The sequence below is a fragment of the Ursus maritimus genome, unplaced genomic scaffold (assembly GCF_017311325.1).
Source record: "Ursus maritimus isolate PB19 unplaced genomic scaffold, ASM1731132v1 scaffold_7, whole genome shotgun sequence".
NCBI lineage: Eukaryota > Metazoa > Chordata > Mammalia > Carnivora > Ursidae > Ursus > Ursus maritimus.
The window spans coordinates 12,405,728-12,420,723 of NW_024426885.1; the positions used below are offsets into that span (position 1 = coordinate 12,405,728).

A 14,996-nucleotide genomic window follows, 5' to 3' on the forward strand; every position below is an offset into this window, starting at 1 on the left:
GTTTTGTTTGCTGCTCTGATTTTAGAAACGAAATATTGTTATTACGAGCTAAAACAAGAGTGGGATGAATTGCATTTGGCAGATAATCAGAAATGTAGTGCTGGTGTTGATAAATCAATAAGCGGGACCTTTGGGGTATGGGCCTTTATCTTTCAAGGGCATCTTAGAATAGCTGCTGGTTTGTATCGTTTGCATGTCAGAGTGATTTATTCATCTCTATCCAAAGGCATATCGTGAGGGTGAGACTGAAGAGTATATGTAATAATGTTTCATATTCCCAGTGACTGACCTAAAAACTAGAGAATACTATTTTCAGAGATTACAAAAGACTTTAATTTGTTAAACCTAAATGTTCTTATGTAAGAGTATAATCTAACGTGCTGCCCCTAAAAAAAAAATCACTTATTTCTTTCTTTTTAAAAGGAACAATGACTTTTCCACCATGTTAGTAACTTTATGTATTTATTTATTTTAAAAGGTTTTATTTATTTATTTGAGAGTGAGAGAAAGAGAGCACAAGCAGGGGGAGGGGTAGAGGGAAAAGCAGACTCCCTGCTGAGCAGGGAGCCTGATGACTTGGGCCTGATCCTAATGTAGGGCCCATCCTGGGACCCGGGGATCATGACCCAAGACGAAGGCAGATGCTCAACCGACTGAGCCACCTAGGCGCCCCTCACGTCAGTAACTTTAAAAAACTTTTTGTTATTAAGTTTAGTAAGTTACTAAAATCACTTAACTAGCTAACCCCACTTAGTATTCTGCTATTATGTTACGTTGCATGTAAATCTCTACTTTTCTGTCTAATTCTAGGTTGTTTGAACTGTGACAGTGTATTTTGCCTTAGTTTTTTTTTAAACCATTCTCCCCTGCCCCTGCACTTTGCACTTGACTCCTCTCTTCTTTAAATGGGATAAATTTTCTTTCTTTTTTTTTTTTTTTTGAAGATTTTATTTATTTATTTGACAGAGATAGAGACAGCCAGCGAGAGAGGGAACATAAGCAGGGGGAGCGGGAAAGGAAGAAGCAGGCTCATAGCGGAGGAGCCTGATGTGGGGCTCGATCCCATAACGCCGGGATCACGCCCTGAGCCGAAGGCAGATGCTTAACCGCTATGCCACCCAGGCGCCCCATAAATGGGATAAATTTTCTATTAATATATTTTCCTTTTTCCATGTCTTCAAAGCCTCAGATGTGAATTGCCAGTCCTGATTTTTTTTAATATACCAATGACTGGAAATAGGTGACTGGTTTCCTAGTTCAGTGAATAATCTGTTAGTTTTGGAAAATTCTGTTGAAAGTTTTAGCAATCACCATGCTTTGGCGAGGGCTCAGACCAGTCTCCAAATGTCTGTTCAACTTGGATTTCTTCTTATGGATACCTCATGTTCGTGTCTAACTCTGAATTCCTCTTCACCCAAATCATTTTCACTCTCAGACTTGAGATTTCATGTTCATCTTTGACTCCTTTTTACTCCCTTACCTCTTGTTCCCAGGTGATTGTCAGGGTTGATAGAACACTGTCATTTCACTTGCCTCTTTCCCCTTTCCTTCTCCACATCATTATTGGCATGTGTCTGCAGTGTTCTCCTAATTGGTTTGTTTTTCTCTATTATTTGTTTGGCTGAGTAAACTTCTAAAAACACTAATTTGTTGGGCATATTTCCTTGTTCAAAACCTTTCTCAGTCACAGTTGATTTTTTGGTTAGTATAAAAAAACTGAGCTGGTTGATTTGTTGCAGGGGTTCTTAGGGGCAACCTGATATAGCCAGGGCCTTCTATCCGGGTGTGCAAGGGACTCTGTTAGGTATAGGAGCAGAGATGTGATTGATAAGACTAGATAATTTGGACCAAGCCTCCTCCTGATAAGAATTTAAAAAATAAACAAGGTTGCTAATAAAAAAGTAAAGAATTATAGGACCAAGATCTGAGAGAAGAAGGAAACCCAGAGCGGGAGTCTAGCATTTGAGCCATTTTTCTGCGAGGGGCTAATTGGCTGAGAAATTTAGTAGAATTTTGATGGGCTTATGGAGGGTAGGATGATAAAAATTGAGAATTTAGGGTCCATCACACCTGAAGGATCACATCCCAGGAGTAGTGAGAATAATACGTTATAGACTGTTGCAGCTGGAGCCTGATTCCTAATGCATTAAGATGGTCTGGATTTACTGGTGCCTCTAGTTGCTTACCAGAAGCAAAAGTAAATTCTCTCTGGAGAAAGATAACATTATCCTAGGCATTAAATTATTTGCCTCATTTTTCACGAACGGTATCTGACAATCAGAGTAACTATTCATATTAGGAGGTGAGCATAAAAGAGAAATGGTAAAATATATTTTTAGACAAGAATTGAGAGAATCCATCACCAGTAGTCTCTCACCTTAAAGAAATAATGAAGAGTGTTTTTCAGATAGAAAGAAAATGTTCCTAGTTGAAAACTTGGAGAATCAGGTAGGAATGAAGAGTAACAGAGAAGATAAGTATGCAAATGTAGAATAATAATACTGACAGTGTCTTATAGGGCATAAAATATATATAATCAAAACACATGACAGTTGCATGTAAGGTGGATGGGAGCAAATGAATTTAAAATGTTCTAAGGCCCTTGCATCGTGTAGGAAGAGGTGAAAGTACTAATTTAGTTTAGACTGATATAGCAAGGATGCAGTCTGTAATTTTAGAGTAACCACTTGAAGGAATGGTAAGAGAAAGTGTAATTAACGGGATAATAGAGGAAGAAAATGGAATAATTTTGAAAATAAACAAGGAAGTCAAAGGATTAAAAAAAAGGTACAGAGAACAGATGGGACACAGAAAACAGATAATAGTTTTAAGCTTCCATGAATCAGTTGTTATGTGAAATGTTAAAGACCACTTTAAAAGAAGTAAGCAGATTATCAAACTAAATGAAATTCTGCAGCCTTACTAAATGCTGCTAATATGAGGCAGCTTATTTGGCATAATTTTAGACAGACGGATTGCAAATAAATGATGGGAAAAGATACACAAACATTAGCCAGAAAGAAAGATGATATAACTATATTGATTTTGTAAAAAGTGGTAGATTCACAGCAAGAGGTATTATTGGATATAAAGAAAACTTTTTATAATGAAAAGTTCCAGTTCCAGGAAGGTAACATTTCTAAATGTGTATGCACCCAATAACATGGCCACAAAAATTAACAGACCCAAAAGGACAAAGAGACAAATCCACAATCATAATGAGAAGTTAACGCATCAATGACAGTTGCATTTATTTCAAGAAATTAGAAAAAGAATACGAAGAAAAGCCAAAGAAAGAATTGGGTCACAATCTTTGCTAGTAGAGTTTGGAACAATAAGAAGTATTCAGAGAAGTGTGGTGCAAAGCAGAATAAGAAAAGTGCCCTGTTTGACTAAACGTGAAATAGTCAAAGCCACTTGGAGGAATAAAGAGGAAGTAGCATTAAAAATAAATCACTGTGGGGGCTCCCGGGTGGTTCAGTTGGTTAAGCGTCTGCCTTTGGCTCAGGTCATGATCCCGGGGTCCTGGGATAGAGCCCCACATCACCCTCCCTGCTCAGCTGGGAGTCTGCTTCTCCCTCTCCCTCTGCCCCCTGCTCATGCTCTCTCTCTTGCTCTTTCTTTCTCAAAGAAATAAATAAAATCTTAAAAAATTTTTTAAAAAATGAACGCCATGAAGAATGGGTAGATGTTTGGGGAGGGGGCTATTTAGGCTGAGAGAACTTTATAAGCAAAGGCAGTTTTTGGAGAGGTTTGGGTAGCAAGGAGTGGTCCTGTGAGAATGGAGTGTGGAATTTGAGAGAGATTGGGAGGAGATGAGGCTGAAAAAGGCAGATTGGAGCCAAATTGTAGAAGCCCTTAAAGGCCAGGAGTTGCATCTTAGAAAGATCGTTGTTGAATACAAGAAAATATAAGATAGGTTGAAGTAGGAAAGAATGGGAGGTAGGGAGATAGTAGTGGTTGCAGTAGACAAGGTGAATTACAGGTCCACAGTTCTTTATCTGCAATTCCAAAATCCAAAAGAAGCTTTACAAATGGATTTTTCTTTTTGTAAGTTTGGTGTCAAAACTCATGTGGTAGTAAAACTTGGTCTACACTCTTGAGGAATTTGGGGGGAACATTCATATGTTTCTTTTCCCGAAATATCGATGTGTTACGTATTTTCTGCTAGAAATATCAGTGTGTTGATACTCCCAATCTTTACTGGGTATTTTACATAATATATTGTGTAGATATCAAGATACCTTCTAAATTTGTGAAGTTCTGAATTATGGCTTACATCTGGCCCCAGGAATCTTGGACATGAAATTGTGGAGTTGTTGGTAATGGGAAGGAAGAAGTATCTAGGATGCGTTGCAGGGATCAGAGAAACAGTATAGCTAAAACCAGGACCTGCTGGAAGAGAGGCAGGGTGAGAAGATTGAGAGATCGATTTGGTTTCCATAGAAATGTTGGCAGTTGCTAGAGGGGACTTGAGGAATAGGGAAGGAGGATGGTAGTGGTTTGAGAATGTTCAGGTCAGCAAACATTGACTATCCGTGTGTGAGCACGTGTACTAGATGCTTAGGCTGCAGAGATAATTAAGAGGCAGGTTTATTCTTTAGTACTGCTTAGGGGAAAGGTGTAATGATCATTTTAATATACTGGCATGTGATGAATAGTAAGCTAGAGATAGGAAATGAATCACAAGTCTTGCTAATTTTCCCCCTTGTAAAGTGTCTCAAATTTATCCCATGCCATGTGCCTAGTTTAGGTCCTCATTGTTACTTGGCTGAAAAATAGAGAAAGATTTCTGATTTGTGTCTTGACTGTGTACCTTGCTTCAGTACACGGAGTGGGGGAGGCAGAGGGAGAGGGAGAGAGAATCTCAAGCAGAGATGCTGAGTGGGGAGCACAGTGCAGGGCTGGATCCAATGACCCTGAGATCAAAGACCATCCTTAGCAAGGATTTCAGGGCTCTTCACACTATGAACTCAGCAATAGAGCATAACATTATTTTGCTATTAAAATTTAAGTGGGCTGTGTGTTTTTATCTTTGTGCATTTTCTCATTTGGTTTCTTTTGCCACTGTAGTTGTACCTTGAACAATGCGGGGTTTGGGGCACCAACCCCCTACCCAGTTGAAAATCCGAGTATAACTTTTCACTCCCATAAACAGTCGGTTAACACAGTTACATGTGTTATATACTGTATTCTTAAAATAAGCTAGAGAAAAGGATATGTTGTTAAGAAAAATCATAAAGAAGAGAAAATATGTTTACAGTACTGTACTATATGAAAAAAATCCACGAATAAGTGGACCCATGTAGTTGAAACCCATGTTGTTTGAGGGTCAGCTCCCCCCTTTCTGCACAGGGGGCATTCTCCTTGTCTGCTGTGGTTTGCTGAGCTTTTATCTTCAGTGTTCCTGGCAGGCTTCGTGAATCACTTTCTCTTCTTTGCTTCTGTAGCGCTGTATTTATGTTGCTACTACCGTCCTGAGTTTAGCACTTTGGGGTAGGTTAGTTACCAGCAGGATGCCATTGTTGCAGCATTGTGAGCTTCTTGAGGGCCAGACGTACTAGTGTTGGTTTCTTTTAGCCTATGGTAATCTTGAAATAGTTAAGTACTCATTAGATAAAGGTGCTGGTCATAGTGCTACTGACGAAATGTTTGCATTTCTCTTACTTTTTGATACATGGTTAAGAGTGTGCATCTCTATCCCATTGAAATTAGACTTAGCCAAGTGACTCACTTTGGCCTGTGAATTGTGAATTCAGGTGAGGTGTGTATGGTGAAGTGTGTACCCAAAGATATGAAGCCCTTAAGATAGCTGTACAATTTTCCATGTTTCCCTTTGCCTGCCAAGGGAATGGTGGTAGATGGTAGAGGCTCTTTTATCCTGGGTCCCTGGGTAAGTATGACATGGGGCAGACTTTCAAGATGGGCCCATAACCTGAGAAAGCTTTGCTATGTATTTTTCTTTCTTGATTTTTAACCCATTAAAAAAATTTTTTTTGAGGTACAGTCACATACTCAAACATTCACCTTTTTTAAAGTGTACAAACTCATTGGTTTTTAGCGTAGTCACAGAGCTGTGCAGCCATCACTGCTAATTTCAGGACATTTTAGTTATACGAGAAAGCAAGCCAGTCGTCACTGGCAGTAATTCCCTATCCTCCCCTTCTCTTAGCCACTGGCAACCACCAATCTACTTTGTGTCTCTGTGGATTTGGCTCTTCTGGACATTTCATAGAAATGAAATTAGACAATATGTGACCTTTGGTGTCTGGCTTAATTAATTTATAATATTTTCAAGGTCCATTCATGTTTGTATCATGATTAATGCTTCATTTTTTTTATGGCCGAATAACATTCCATTGTACTACATTTTATTTATCCATACTTTGTTATTTTAAATCACTGAGATTTTGGGAGTTATTTTTTGACTGACACAAAAAGTATTTGAATTGACAATATTTAGAATATCCTTTTTGCCCCACCATTTGGATAATTGAGTTTAATGGATATAACATTCTTTACTCTTAAAACTGTCTTTAAGTGACACTTCCATATTTTGATTATTTTTGTGTACGTCTGAATCCAGAATCCATTAGAGTAATCGTGAGGCACTTTCCCCCATGTAATGTTGATAAATTTATGTATTAATGCACTTTATCCTGTCAGGAGTATATTTTCACTTTTACTACATAAAAACTGTTTCGATGTTTTGATCTGCTAGTTTATAGCCAGTAACGCATTAACAAGTGTGTCCTTCAGCAGTTTGTCAGTGATTTGGAACTTACGCTGTACGTTATGTAACATAACATGTACAGAGTGTTTAAGCAGACTTGGTTCCAGGCCAGGCCGGTAACGTTAAAGCGTTAGGAAAACCACTGATAATCCTAACCTGAGTTCAGGTCTCCTGGAGAGACCACAAACACAGAGGTGGAGAAGAAAAATGTTGCAGTTTTTATTCTCCCAATAGGGCTGAATTTGGAATGGTTTAAATGACTATTTGTCAACTAATTACATTTTAACCATTTATTTTAATAAGAGTACAGTAGTTTTGGTATCTTTTGAGTTTAATTCATCTTGGCTGAGGTAAATATAATTGACTCTCAAACCTATTAGTAATAATGGAATTTAGTAGAAACGAAACCATTATTAATCAACATAACTTTGTTTCGCTCTTCACGGACACCAGATTACATATAAAAGCACTACCAAACTGTCAACAAACTGAGCCACATTCTCTTGGTTTTTAAAATCAGAGCAAGGTTTGCTTTGCTGTTTATGTTCTGTCCGGTGGGTGGCAGCATAACTCAACTGGTGGTCTTGCATGTGGTCATTGTATATTTATATATATTTTTAAAGACTGTAATTTCTATATCTATTGAACTACAAAGTGTGTTTTTAGAAAAACTTTCATTCCCCCAAATATGCTATTCACTCCTTGCCGAATGAGGATGATTTTAGATAATAAGAAAATTGCCTATGTATCCCTACATGGATTTCAAGTAAAATAAATGTCATTGCCAACTGGTAGGTAGCTCTTCATATGTGTATTCTGCTGAATTTTTTTCTGAATATGTTATTTGGAGATCTGTTTTTTTAAATCCAAGCTAAAACATAAAGTAATTGTTACAGCAGAGTTGTACTTACCTCACAGAATTTGCCAATGAGACACTGTAACCCTCAGCAGACCATAATTTAATAAGTTCACTATCATTTTTTCGAGATAGGGACTGTGTTTTCTTTTTGTATGTCCTCATTGGGCTTAACATAGTGCCAGACCTAAAGAGAGATCCAATAAAACACTTAGTAGTTGATAAAAAGCATATGCTTGAGATTACTAGAACCATCTACTTGTTTGAGTTAGAACAGCATCTTGAAAATGGAATTTGCGATGAGCAAGAGAGTCAAATCACTTAAATAATGAGTAGTTATTTGCAGTTGTTTGTCATCACAGTGTACAGAGTGCACTATGAGTTGTAGTCTTTTCAAAATAAACTTTTTGTTTTGAGACAAGAGTTTTGTACTTGCATTGGAAAAGATAAGGAAAAAGTTTCCTTTAAAAAAAAAGCACACAAGGGTAAGTGGTAATTTTTGCTACATGTTAAAAGTGGTGAGGTGTGTAGGAAAGTGAGAAGTCATCCTACTCCACCTGACTTCTTTAGATATTTTCCTCTATTAAGTAATCCTTGAACCTTTTGTAACCGCTGTGTCACCTAGCTTAGTCACTGTTACGTGGATAAGCTAAAGGAATCCAGGATCACAGAGGATGGACTTTTAATTCAGTTTACTTGCAAAGAGCCAGTGAAAACTTCTATAAAGGAACGGGAGGTGTGGACTGTCCTTGTGTTGAGACTGCCAGGGATTCTGTACTTAGTTTACACTTGGCCTTACTGACTGGTCACAGCTTCTGTTGTTTTCTTACCAGCTCTTATGGCTGCCATCACCGATGGAGAAACTGTTTATGTGTCTGTTCTTTCCTTAGAAGAACTGGTCACTTTTTATTTATTTTTTTTTTTAAGATTTTTTTTTTAAAGTAATCTCTACACCCAAATGGCTTGAATGCATGACCCCAAGACCAAGAATCACATGCTCTACCAACTGAGCCAGACAGGAGCCCCAGAGCTGCTCACTCTTTGGAATTCATTTCACCTGGTTGGACAGGGCAGCTGTAAAACACAGAGCCCTGAGGTCTCTGATGAGCTTGGAGAATTATGTAGTCTAGCTAGTTTTTTTTGTTATTGCTACCAGGGTGGGTCTATGTTCTCTAGCAGCTTTCTGGATTTTCAAGTGGATATGGAACTTCACTGTTACATTTGAATAACTTTATAAGCGCTGAATTTGACAGCAGTCAAGAAGCTGTTAAATTTAAAGGAAGAATTCACATAGAGTCAAAATGTTAGCGTATCATATTTTTACGAATTTCAGTATAGTGCAGCTAAATTGTCGCTGTTGGCCTGCAGTAAGTCACGTCTTGTGTTGCATCGGTAATTACTGCTGAGCCCTCTCTTGAATCCTCTAGACTTCTTCCCATGAAACTTCTTTTCCTTTGAACTGGTCTACGCTTGAGTTTTCTAAATGTTAAATGGCTGCTGCACTGACTCTTTAAAGATTCCCCTGAAGTTCTCATTAAAAATATACACTTCTGGAAAGTTTCTGAGTCAGGACTTTGGAGTGTGGCAAAGGAATCTGCGTCATTAACAAGCCCTTCAGATGATTTGGAGAACAGTATTCTTTGAGATTCACTGGCCTGTGGAAATGCACCATTGTTCCTGAACCTGGTCTCTCTTAAGCAAGGGGTGGTGGCAATTTTATGTTTAAATATAAGATTATTGCTGAAGCCACTCAACACATTTGCAGCACTCAAATCCTAATCTGAATTAGAGGATCCATGCGGACCTAGATAATATGCACAGTTAAGCATAGCTTAAGTATCTCGTGAAGAAGGGCAGATAAAATAGACAATGGTGTGTCCAGATGGTCATTATGTTGTAGAAATGTATTTGACCTGGCGGATGCTGATGATCCATAGCTGGGTGGTAAAAGCAGATTATAAAATAATATAATTCCTGTTTGTTAAAACGTGCACACACACATACACACAAGAACAGAACAAAACATTAATGGGTAGTTATCTACCAATGTTGGTAGTGGTTATTTTTCTATAATGGCATTTTTTATTTTTTAAAATTTCAGTAAACATGTATTACTTCTGTAAAGATACAGGTTAGTGGCCTTGTTAGTGTTTTTTACTCTACCTTCCCATCCTGTCTTCCCTGTTTCATTTTAACATGCAAAAGTCATTCTTTATTTGAAGACAGACAATGTTTTTGTGAACATAAGAGCACATATTCTGAAAAATGTTCCATGTTTCATTTTGGTGGGGTGGGGGCCGAGGAGGAAGAGGAGGGATAGAAGTATGAAATTGTGGAACTCGTTCGTATTTTGCATCTGTGGTGTCCATTTTGGTAGCCACTAACCACATGCAACTATTGAAATGAAAATGAAATAAAAACTTGGTTCCTTAGTTTCATTAAATACATTTTAAGTGCTAAGTAGACCTATATGGCTAGTGGTTACTATATTGGACAGTGCAGATAGAGGACTTTTCTATCATCACAGAAAGTTCTGTTGGGCAGTACTGACCTAGATCATAGTACATTCAAACATTGTACTTAGAGGAACAGATTTCTTAAAGTGTGGCTTGAGGACCTCAAGGGTCCCTGAAATCCTTTCAGGGGGTCTGCAAAATTGAAACTTTTTCTAGTACTCCTAAGATGTTATTTGCCCTTTTCCGTGTGTTGATATTTGTTCTGATGGTTTACAAGTATTGGTGGGCAAACTGTTGATGCCTTTGCTCAGATTTTCACTTCCACCCATTTACAGTAGAAAACAAAAGCATTTCACTTAAGAATATCCTAGATAAAACAGCAAAGATTTTTCTTTTTGTTTCATAATTTTACTGTGACTTTCGATATACTTTAAAAAATATTCTGTGTGAAGAAATGGGAAGTTACATACCAAAGTACAGTGATTGTTTAAAGAAAAAGCATTTGTGTGGTTGTATGAGTTTTGAGCTAAAGTGGGTGGGGTGTTTTTTTCCTATAGAACACTGTTTTTATTTGAAAGAATGACCGACTGACAAACAGTGGTTATTTAACTTGACTTTGGTATTCGACATTTTCTCAAAGATGAAGTGTGTCGCTTCAAGGAAAGCAGCTGACAGTGTTTGTTGCCAGTGGTAAAGTTCGAGCTTTGAAGTGAAAATTAGAATTTGGAAAGCCTGGATCTACTACCATGACCTCAGTGGCTTCCCAGTACTTAAGAAGACTCTTGTGATGAACTAGGTGGTGAGAGTAACAAATGTAATTTTTTCTTTTTGATGTGTAGTGAAATGCGTCAACATGTGGAAGATGTAGGCAACTCAGTATTTTACAAAAGACGAATTTCTGATGTTATAAAATGTATGTATTAAAAGATCCATTCAAAGTAGAAGATAGACCAATGGGTTTTAATGTAATAGAGTACAGAGAGTTCATTGACAGTTTCAGATTTCCTGTTGCAGCTAACCTTTAAGAAATTTGTCAGGTTTCAGAGAAAAATATCCACAACTTTCTGAAAAGAATATTAAAATACACCTTCCTTTTCTGCCTGCGTATCTGTGTGAGGCTAGATTTTCTTCATTTACTTCAACCAAAAGAGCACGTGACAGCTGACTGCATACAGCAGCAGATAAGAGAATCTGTCAGTCTTCTGTTAAGGCAGATGCTAAAGAGACTTGCATAAATGTGAAAACAATGCCATTTTTCTTACCTTTTTGGGGAAAACAGTTATTTACATTTAACTGGTTTATAATATAAAATATATTTTAGCATCAAATGTTAAGATGTAGACTTTATTATTGTCATTTTAGAATAAATTAATACATATTTTAAAACCCAGCTTTAATTTCTAATATGGTAAATATTGATAGATATAACCCTAATAAACAAAAGCTTTTTGGAATCTTCAATTATTTTTAAGGTTGTAAAGAGGTCCTGAGACCAAAATGTTTGAGAACCACTAGAATAAAAGTTTTCCCAAGATATGTTGTTAGGAGAAGTACAGACTGATGCGGTTTTCTGTTAGCATTTGTGTGGAAAGGGATATAAATGGGATACTTATTTTCATGTATGTATGTAAAATTCTTCTGGAAGGATATAAAGGAATGAAGTATTGGTTCAGAGAGGAAGAATAAAGGTAAACTCTTTACTTCCTTTTGAATGCATTTGAATTTTAAACCAGATGAATGCATTACTCATTAAAAAAAAAAAAAAAGCAGAAGAAATTGAAGCATTCCTACCAGCTGTGTTACAAATTTCAGGGAATCTGGCACTGTTTTGAAAAGTTGGAGCAAGTTTGGAGCAATAGTTATTTTTTCTGGCAGCTTGCTTTTTCTTTTCTTTTTCTTTTTTTGAGAAGAAAACAAAACTTGCTTATTTTAGGGTAAAAAACTTCATTTAATGTCCAAGCCAAATACATTCATGTTGAAATAATATAAATCAAATAGGTAGCAATTTCCCCAATGGGGCCCAAGGTATACTGAACTTACGTTCAAGCAGGAACAATTTGTTATTTTTTTTTAATGGCAGTTATTTCTAGTTCCTCATAAGGAGATTGGATTTATTTTAGAAGACTGTTATAATTTATAGTCCTGTCATTTAAAAGGTTTTGAATAAGTGCTGCATGAAATGTGCAACTAAAAAGCTAAATAAATGTTCTGACATTTGATTTAGTACAAAAAGTGCTTTTTAATACTCCTAACCTTTGAGGCTTTGGGAATTCTTGAAAAGAATAAGGAATTCAGTTTTATTTATTCTCTCTGCTATTAAGTGTGCATTGTGATCAGTGTTTGTACTTTTAACTTTTGAATAGATAAAAGTGTCCTTTTATGAAAAGGGAAAATTATTTTAATGCAAAAACTTCAGGTTTTCTTTTTCTCATATAATACTTCTAAAATGTATTTCTTTGCATGCTGAAATATCATTTCCAGGGCTCTTTGCAGCAGTTTAGAAAAAGATATTACATGTGATTCTGCCCATTCGTTATAGTTAAAAGTTTGCCCATAATGTAGAACCATTTCCCCCAATTTCTTTAGTTAACAAAGACTGCCTTTATGTTAATGGGTTTTTCTAAGTATTAGACAAATAGTTAATTCATGAAGGAGTTTACTTATCCTCACTAGTTGCATGTGTATTTATAATGTCTGACATTTTTCAGAGCATACACATATTATTTTCTTTGATTGTTGGCACATCTTGGAAGTAGCACAATTAGTATTTTTCCTATTTTATGTTTATGGAAATTGAAATTCAGAGGGCAAAATGAATTGCTTATGTCAATAAAGCCTTGTTAGATCATAAGAAAGCAGTTTATATGGAAATGAGTCTAGGGTAGATTTAGATTTAAGCAAATTTAGATTTAAGCAAGACTGTCCTTGCAAAAAAACACATTTATCTCTGCATACTGTCTTGCAGGTTTTGCGGTCAGCCGTGGAGGTGTCATAAAGACAAGACACAGGTCTTGCCCTCCAGGGGCTTGAAGTTTAGTGGCAGAGGCCACCTAGTGGGAAAAGTGAAGAAGTGGAACGGTGCTCTATCAGAGGGCCATATGTCTCAGACGGTTTTGAGGAAGTGACACAAATCTTGAACAGTGCATAGAAGTTAGCCAGAGTGACTGATTAGGGGGTGGTGATAAAGGCATTCAGGAAGAAAAGATTCGAGGAGGTCTAAAACAGCACACCGAAGTGTTAGTAGTGCCGTGGGAGTGCTGTGCTGGGCTGCGTGTGAGAAGAACAGGATGTGAGAGGGATGTAATGTAAATTGATGGAAGGACTCAGATTGACTAAGGTTTGAGTCGTTGTTCTTGCACTTATTCACTATGGGACTACACGTAAGTGACTCTTTCTGAGCCCTAGTGGCTTCATATGCAGAATGGGAATAACATTTGGTTTGCAGGTTAATTAGGAAGACTAAGAAAAATAAGTGTAAGAAAAGGACATAGTATGTCCCAAATCTCTAAATATGCAGTCATGGAAGATGAGTTAGAAGTAAGGACAGTTCACTACATGTTATTCTAACATCTAAGTAGAACTGAAAAAAATAGAAATGAAATCTTATTTTAAAAATAGTATTGGAACATTTGGACATTTCTAAAACAGCTAAGCTGAAGTGGTTTTATAATTTCATTGTTGAAGTTTAATATTTTGGAATCTTTCAGTGTGGCATTTCCTTGTTTTCCTTGTTTGAAAGCAAGACTTTCTGTACCAGGGTATGGTTGTCAGGTAATGAGACTGCCATGGGTTGGAGTCACTTTTGTTTGCATGATGATTTGTGCCATGCCCATCTCCCCAACTGTCTGTCCCTGGAATGAATTCTTAGCTGGAACCTGGATCTATCCTCTTTTAACACTCTTAATTTCAGACAAGTGACTTGCCCATTTGTGCGTTTCTTCAATATTAAAATGATACCTAATTAATTTAGCTTTAGAAAATAAAATGAAACAGTAGATGAATATACTTTCATAAAACACAGCGCCTTAGTCTGCTGGGGCTGCCGTAACACAATGCCACAGACGCTGGGTGGTTTAAATAACAGATATTTACTTCTCCCTGTTCTTGAGGCTGGGGGGTCTGAGATTAAGGTAGTAGCTGATTTGGTTTCTGATGAGAATTCTCTTCCTGGCTTGTAGATAGCTACGGGCTTGCTGTATGCTCACAGGGCCTTTTCTCTGAGTGTTCTGGGGGGTGAGATAGGCTAGAGGGAAAGAGAGAGGAAGAGAGGGGGAGGGAGAGCCAGCTCCTTGGTGGCTTTTCTTATGACACTAATCCTAAAGGATCAGGGCTCCATGTTTATGACCTCATGTAGCCTAATTGCTTCCTTACTCCAAATACAGCCACACTGGTTTGGGCTTCAACAGACGAATTTGGGAAGGGGGACACATAATTTAGCCCATAACATGCAGTAAAATTGGAAGTGTTTCCTTTGATGGCTTTATGACTTGGTATTTTGGTAATAATGAGTTAAAAGCCAGGCATGTATTATGTTTATTTTATTGCTCTCCAGAGTTGCAGATGTATATGGACCATTTAAGTCTCTGCTTTGTAGCTAATTGGTTAGCTATAGAAGTGGTTTACAGCCAAGTTGGTATAGAAGTCAGAATATTACTGTGCCTAAGGTAATTGTTAAAATTCAACAGCCATTCTAATAGTATGTTAAGCCTGTAACATTTCTCTGAGTTTTTTCTCTTTTTCTTTTTATTCTAGGCTCAAATATGGTTTGGTTCCTATGGGAAATGTCCACATAGTTCAGGGATAATTTTTAAACTCATTTATCTTAATAAACACAACTTGTGAATGCAACTTTTTACTCATTAATTGAGCAAGCCTTTTAGCTAACATAGTAAAGTTAACACGGTTTTTAAAGACAGCTAAACTAAATCTCAGTTTTGCATAGCAGATTTTG

At 37.1% G+C, this 14,996-nt stretch overlaps 1 protein-coding gene across 3 annotated transcripts in view; it reads left to right on the forward strand.

The window, feature by feature from the left end:
• Window positions 1-14,996, forward strand: part of CACUL1 (CDK2 associated cullin domain 1) — a 67,725-nt gene that overhangs the window by 29,034 nt on the left and 23,695 nt on the right. The gene's annotated exons all lie outside the window — the stretch shown is intronic.